The sequence below is a fragment of the Drosophila ananassae genome, assembly GCF_017639315.1.
Source record: "Drosophila ananassae strain 14024-0371.13 chromosome 4 unlocalized genomic scaffold, ASM1763931v2 tig00000070, whole genome shotgun sequence".
In the NCBI taxonomy this organism is placed as follows: Eukaryota; Metazoa; Arthropoda; class Insecta; order Diptera; family Drosophilidae; genus Drosophila; species Drosophila ananassae.
In genome coordinates, this window is record NW_025319040.1 from 159,662 (window position 1) to 167,964 (window position 8,303).

Here is an 8,303-nt window from a genome sequence, read left to right on the forward strand (position 1 = left end):
GTTTGAAGCATGTGATGTCGTCGGCAAATCCATGCTCTCTAAACTCCGGCATCTCTGCTCAAGGAAATTGGTGATAGTCTCCCACTTTGGAATAGAAACCAAGGAATCCGAGTCAGCTGGCATTTCCTTCCACTTAGACTGCGTGGCATCATCAACCTTCTGCAGCAGCACTTGGATTATGATGCAGCTTGCAATCTGCTTCGTTGTGCCCATGCTTGACAGGGCTCGCATATGCGAATTAAATTTATCCGAAAGCTCGCGAAGCCTCGTCGCCGATGCGGATTTTACGGCCCTCAGATGCATTATGTCATTAACATGAGCTTGAAAAATAAGGGTGCCTTACTAAACCTTACTAAACGTTTTGTTTAGCAGCTCCAATGCGACGTCATAATTTTTGTCCGTGAGCTCCAACAATCGAAATTCTCCAAGGCAGATTCATGAAGGCAGGAGCGCAACCGCTGAAACTTCTCGACCCGACTTATGAATGGGATGTGTGGTCGAGAATAGTGACCGAAATTCAAGCCACTCCGCATAACCTCCACTAAAAGTGGGAAGTGGCAGTGGCGGCAAAGCCTGGAAAGATCTGCCGAATGACGCATCAAAATTGGTGGCAGAAGTACCGTTGATCAGAGTCGAACTCGCCGGCAGAGATTATAACTGGAGAGCCGCATAATCTCCTGGTCCAGGTTGAATCGTGCCTCCCTCGCCGCACCGTTGAAGTTGACGCGCAGATCGCTCCTGGGTTTTGAAACATCCAGCTCGGACAGCTCCTTGTGTGCGCTCTTGAAATCCGCGACGATGCCTTCCAATTCGCTAAGCCGCACATTTATCATCGCCTCCGTAAAAGTCTTCACTGCTTTCAAGGAGAACAGGAATCCCTGAAGGTCCTCAAAAAGGACAACTGCACATTGGCTCAGAAATACTTTCCTTCTAGGAGAGGTACACTCGAAAAACGGATTCCTTTTCGCAACACAATAGTTATTTTAATTCGTTTATTTATTGTCAGCTCACGACGCCCAGTGAAACTCCTTTATAACGGGGTACTATATATGTAAGAGCGATTGTAGCACTCTTCAAACAGCGTATGTATGTATGTTAAAAGATGTTTATATTGCGCGCACAAATCACAAACCGAATAATGTTTTTTAATGTTTTAATTTGTATATGTTTATATATTTTAAGCCGCGCAGCTCAAATTTTCAATGGAAAATAATTCAAGCATAATCACGTCGGGGTTCACTAATGTTCAGTTACCGAGCGTTTTCGGGAGCTTTATTTAATGTTCCAGATCTAGGCTTTAGAACGTATGACATATGAATGTGACTGCATAGGGTTGACGACTGAGAAATACCGCGAGAGAGCGAGACAACGATAGCGCATGACGGCAGATGCAGGTGGCCGATCGAATGCACAAAAGATGGCGACGTGAATAGAGACGAAGATAAAGAAAAGATAAAAAAATTCAATAAACTGTTGCCGGCCAAACTTTCCGGCGGCTGCTTGACCCGACAGAGTGTATCACAGAGTGTTCCATGGTAAATAGGACTTCTGCTTCAATAAAGCTTGTACGATCCAAAAGTATGTCCAACGAGGGTTCCAATATTTCGATGCGATCCTTTTGAATGGCCATTTACGCTTTCAAAGCGTTTGGTCAAACGATTTTTTTAGTTCTGATTCGTCCGGTGCATCTTGGAAACTTCGGGATCATCTTGGAAACACCACGTTTCGTCACGAATGGCGAATGGTCTTGCACAAATTCAACACTAATTTGATGAGACGCGTTTTGCGGACTCCAAAGGCATGACAGTATGCAAGGATCGGTCGAACTAAAGAAACATACAGTGGTGAAGGGATCATCAATCTCTTTTGACCAGCGCTTTATTGAAGCAATTAATCCTCTGGCTTAATCGACGGCTTGTGGTCGAAAAGGACTCCAAGATCGTTCATTAGCAAAATGCGATCTAAAGCGTAATACCCAAGTGAGTACGAAATGACAAGAGGCACACTGCAATTCATAACCTTAAACTTGAATTAATATTGCAGATGTAGGAAGAGATCTGAGAAAGAAAAACAGAGCTTCATCAGCATATATCAGTTTAGTAGCATAGCTTACGTACGACATTCGGTAAGTCGTTAACAAAAACGACAAATAAAAGAGGTCCTAAGTGACTGCCTTGCGGGACACCAGATGTTTCGCTTATAATTTGTGATGATCTTAAACAAAACACACTAAGTTCGATTTGATAGTTATGAAGTCATCCACAGTGTGATTTTTGGAAAAACACATAAGATTTTTTTTTTTTTTTTTATTAAACTTTGCTTTGCAAAGTTTTGCTTTAAACTTTGCTTTGCTTTGAGACTAACAATAAGTTTTCAAATTTTAACATTAACATTTAACTAACAGTAGACTAAGACTGCATTCTGGTTGCGCATTCCTCAAGACGATCGCTGGGTGGGTAGGTCATTGCGACGAAGTCGTGATTGGTTGCTCAACCTTGTTAGACCTCTCGCCAGGTGGTTAGGGTGCGACAATAGCTTGCTAAAGTACTTTTCCTTCTGTTCTGCGATTACATCTTTGACTGGAAGAATGTTTAAGTCGCGATGTATGTTTTCGTTGCGAACGTACCACGGTGCCCCGGTGATTGTTCTCAAGATCTTCGACTGAGCTCGCTGGACTATGTCAATATTGCTATTGCTGGCATTCCCCCATAACTGGGAGCCGTACATCCATATAGGTTTAAGTACCCAGTTATACAGCAGGACTTTATTTTTAAGGCAAAGGGGAGACCGAGCGTTGATAAGCCAATGAAGGCTGCTGGCTTTTAGCTTTAGGTGGGTTCTTTTAGCTTCTATGTGCCGACGCCATGTGAGTCTTCTATCGAGGTGTACTCCTAGATATGTTACCTCGTTTGCTTGCGGGAGTAGGGTGTTGTTTAGCGTAAGGGGGGGGCAGTTTTGCCTATTCAAGGTGAACGTAACGTGCTTGCATTTTTGTTCGTTTACTTTAATTCGCCAGTCTGATAGCTATTTTTCAACATCCACCAGATGAAGAGCTAGCTGCGCAGTTGCTTGCATCGGGCATTTTGAGCGGCTAAGAATAGCTGTATCATCAGCAAACGTAGATGTGGTTAGTCGTGTGCTTGTCGGGATGTCTGCTGTGTAGAGAACATATAATGTTGGTCCGAGTACACTTCCTTGAGGAACTCCGGCTCCAACAGTGAATTCGTCAGATATATCTGTGTTGCACCTCACAGCAAATTTTCTGTCGTAAAGGTAAGACTCTAAAAGCTTGTGGGTATTACAAGGGAGCATTGTCTTGATCTTGTACATTAGACCTTCTAGCCAGACTCTATCAAATGCTTGAGAGACATCTAGAAATATTGCGGTACAGTACTCGCGTTTTTCGAATGCATTCCGAATTTCTGCTGTTATCCGGTTGACCTGCTCAATTGTTCCGTGCTTTTCACGAAACCCAAACTGATGTGACGGGATTCCTTCCTGGATCCTTAGGTATGTGTTTATTCGAGTCAGAATGCATTTCTCAAAGAGTTTAGATAAGCATGAAAGTAGGCTTATAGGTCTATACGACGTGGGAATTGTGTGGTCTTTTCCCGGCTTTGCTATAATTATTATAATTGACTTTTTCCATCTCGCTGGAAAGTGGCCAAGTTTTGCGATGGCATTGAAGAGCTGGGTGATAGTGCAGACGGCGCAATATGGAAGCTCAATGATCATTTTGGGAGTTATGAGGTCGCAGCCTGGTGATTTTTTCGGATTTAGTTGGTTTTTGATGATATTAGCGATTTCGTTTGGGCGAAACTCGATTGGTTCATGTTGAAGCTGAGGCTCATATGGTAAAGTCGGCAAAGTAAAGGCACTAGTGGCCGGATTTGGTTGGAGGATATTTTTAAGGTGATTGGCAAACGTGCTGGCTCTGTCTGCATCGCTGCGCGCCCAGCCTCCTGTGGGATTTCTAATAGGCATCACGGTTTCTTTCGGTGAGCTTAGAGTTGGGTGAGCTCTCCATAGTGAGTGTTTTGTACTAGAAGTTGACAATTGCTCTATATAGCGGCGGTGGACATAATCTTCTTCTTGCTGTAGGGCTTTAGTAAGTTGACGTGAGGCATGTCTAAAGCTTTGTTTAGCAGATGGCGATCTGTGGAATTGCCACTCGCGACGTAAACGCCGCTTTTCGAGGACGAGCTGTTCGATTTGTAGATTTGTCTTTTTATTGCTTTGTGTATTTATAGTTTGCGATGTTGAGGCTCGAGCTGCAGAGACGAGTACAGACTCAAGTGAATTAACAAAGCTGTCTACGTTGGCTTCATCGTGGAGATGAGGACTTAGCTCAATGTGTGAGCTGATATATTTTCTGTACTTAACCCAATTGGTTTTCTGTGAGGTCAATTTTAATGGTTGTTCCAATGTTCCTGGATGTCGCAGTAGAATAAACAGGACAGACGAGTGATCAGATGAGAGATCCGATAGGCAATTGGCGCTTATCAGATTTTTAGGGATGTTTTTGGTAATCGCAAAGTCTATTAAATCTGGTAGTTTCCTTGGGTCTGCCGGCCAGTATGTTGGTGTGCCAGAAGAAACATAGTCGAGCTTGTTCTTGGCTTTGATAATTGCATTATAGAGCTGCTTCCCTTTTGGAGTCACGAGACGGGATCCCCAGTGTGTGTGCTTGGCATTGTAGTCTCCTGCTGCTATGAAGTGGTCTCCAAGTGTGTTGAAAAACTGCATAAACTCATCTTCAGCTATATTGAAGCGAGGGGGGCAGTATACGGCGGCTAGTGTAAGTTGGTTGCCAGTATTTAGTTGTATATTTATAGATGTGGCCTGTAGGTAGTTTTTAGAAAATTTGTTTTGATAATGGTGCTTTATGCGGCTTCTGATTAGAATTCCAGTCCCACCATGTGCTTTACCATCTGGATGATTTGTTCCGTAGAATGAATATCCTCATAGTTGAAAATTGTATTTGTTTGTAAGGTGTGTTTCCGAAAGCAGCATTACATCGATATGATTGTCGAGTAGGAATTGAGCTAACTCTAGTTTATGTTGCGAAACGCCGTTAGCGTTCCACGTAGATATCCGTAGGAAAGCCATTATTTGGATTGTTGTGAAACCAGCATTTTAATCAATAGATTTTGGTTTCGCATTAAATCTTTCATAGTTGTGCGCATAAACGACATAAATTCCGTCAGGCTTTGTTGTAGGCTGCATATCATAGCTTCAAAGTTGCTTTTTGGCTGCTCTGTTGGTTGATGTTGCTGAGCCGTGTTCGGTTCTTGATATGCTGATTGCAGAAATGAGATTCTTGAGGCAGGTGTCGCCTGTCCTGATTTTAAGGCACTTGCGTATGTCACGTTTTTGTCAGAGTTAATGGGTCCTAGTGAGGATCTAGCTGCAGTCGAGAAGAAGACTTCAGGGTTTGATCTGGACGCCGTGAACTGTCCATTTTGGGTGCGGGCAGCTATTCCTTTCTGGTGGATGCGACTTTTCAGCTCCTTATAGGCTGGGCATCCTCTATAATTAGCAGTGTGGTTGCCACCGCAGTTGCCGCACTTTTTCGAGTTGCTGTCATCTTTGCTCGCTGGGCAGTGTGCGGAGTCATGAAGCTCTCCGCAAACTACACACACCGGGCGCAGTTTACAGTATGACCTTGTGGGGCCATATTCCTGGCAGTTCGCACATTGTACCGGGCCATTGCGTTTGTGCGGTTCCTCAATTGTAATTCTGCGGTGCAGCAGGTACTGAAGATTGTATATTGGGTGCACTTCGTATTTCTTCAGGAGCTTGGTTTCTGGTTCGAGCTCAACCTTAAAGAGTGGCTGCGGCTTTCTATCCCTGTTAAGGATATTAAAGACTGTCTTGGCGCTAAAACCCTTCTCCTGTAGCGCCTTTTTTATCTCTGCAGGCGTTACTTCGGGCTCTATGCCCTTAAGTACGACTTGCAGGCCCTTGCAGCTTTTTAGCTGATATGTGTAAAAGTTCTTTTTATTCTCGGTTAGATATTTTGATAATACTCTGTAGTTATCTTCAGACTTCATTTGAACTTTTGTTTCTTGAATGTTGCCCTTTACAAGGGGTATTATGTGGAAGTTATCCTTACCAATAAGCGCAATAATTTTGTTGACAAGAACATTGGAACTTTTTTCGCGTATATAGATAGGCGGAGGTTTTGGCTTCCTTTTCTCAACTTCAGTGGATTCGCCCGCCTCCACCTCATCGGCGTCTGCCAAGATTTTAAATCGGTTTGAGTTAATGGGCGTTTCTTTTGCTGCTAGGCTAGCATTGCCACGGGTTATTTTGCGTTTGGAATTGAGGGGGCTCAGCTTCCTTTTGATTTGGATGTAGCGATCCATGCCAGTCTGCACAGCCGGCTTAATATAGTCGTTGTTTTTGTTTTGGTTTTCGGGCAGCGCGGACGTATTACTATTTGCGCTGCTAGCTGATGACGTCGTTAAACGCGCTGTTGATACAGTTGCGGTTGTTGTTGTTGTTACTGTTGACGTTGTCAAAGAAATTGAGGTGCTAGTTACTGCACTCTTTGGCTGCAAAGACATCGATGGTATCGAGGGGGAGCAGGAATGCGCTCTCTCGCTCTCTACGTTTAAGAATTCGGTCAAGTTGGGGGTAATTGACCGCGCTTGATCAGAGCTTGCATGGTTTTCGGTTGCTTTAAAAGAGAAGTACGCGTTGTTTCTTTGTACTGAGAGCCGTCTCTCGTCTTGCTCACGTTGACGTTGTGTGCGAACGTCGTTTAAGCTCATTGCAGTCGAGATTGATTTAGTTTGAGTTTTAAGAGTTGTGTTTTATATTAATTAATTAATTAATTAATCAATATAAACATTAGCGATTTCATCGCAAAAAGCGTCTTTTCGCGTTATTGTAGATTTCTTAGACCAGTCACTACACTTTTATGATTTTATTGAATATTTTTTCCCGGAGCACAATAAAAAACACGTCTGCATGCGACGACAGTCACGTCTACTGAGTTCGATTTGATAGTTATGAAGTCATCCACAGTGTGATTTTTGGAAAAAAACACATAAGATAAGTTTGTTTATTTTCACCAGCTTGAGGCTATTAAGTATGTCTTATCGTTAGTCAATGACTCTGATATTATCCTAATTATGGGTGTAACATGAAAAAGTATCCGCGTGTATCGCTTGGGAAGTAGGGGTACCCAATAAATAAGTGCAGAAAATTGTTTCTGGCATGTAGAAAACCATTTCTCGGCTGCTTCGTAACGGAGACGCATCTCTGTCTCAATCTCTCTTCAAGCGACACAAGACCATGTTAGGCCAATGTTATTTGTGATAAGACTTTGACACCTGTTTCCTCAATGCGTCTTTGCCATCTTTTAATTTTGGTATGCGGACTAGAGTACGATGCTGGGTATGTTAGTGACTGGTAGTCTGTAAAAATGATCTGATCACTAACCGCGAACAGGTAGTGTCGTAGATTAGCCAGAGCCCAAAAAATATCTAGTAATTCAATTGACATCAGTGCATGTGTGAAGGTCTGTTATTTTTGCTTCGGTTCCCCATAGTATTCCCCATGGGAATAGAGAAAGAGGACACCAGCTTGGAGAACTCAAGTGTAATAGATCTCCTCTTTACCCGCCCTACCCTGTTGCGTTAGCTTGTCTCTGGAAACCCCACTAAAATATTTAGACGCGATTCATTATATCTTCATTACTTCAATATATTTAACATAGGCATTTCAGCGTTTGGTTCATTTTTCCTAATTCCTAATTATTCCTAATCAATATTATTAGATCATAGTAAAAGCCTTACAGCAATCTATTAAGCAATTTACGTTGATTTGAATTTACAAATTAAGAAATATAATCTACTTTACTTAAATGATGTGTCTTATATATCTTGATACATATATCTGGTTTATATTTCATTCTAAAACATATTCTTTAAAGTCTTGCGGCTATGTCGTGCTTACAGCTCGTCCCTCGAGGTCAGCAGGCCTGTCGACTTCCGATGCAGCTATTTATATATTCTAAATCAAAGACTTACTACATAATAAGTTATATATAAATGTAAATAATAAAAGATGTTGTACATGATTAATTCACGAAGGCAACATTTGGAAAACTTATAAGTAAAAGAAATTAACAATAATGATTCAAAATTCTATACAATTTTACTTTTTCTACAGTGGCAGACCTAAATTTGCGAACCAAACTGTGTGCGTTACAAGTTATAGATTTTTTGTTAGAGATTCTTATCTTGGGGATATATGGCCGCAGCATGGTAGAGAGCAGAACTTCAATCCTCAAG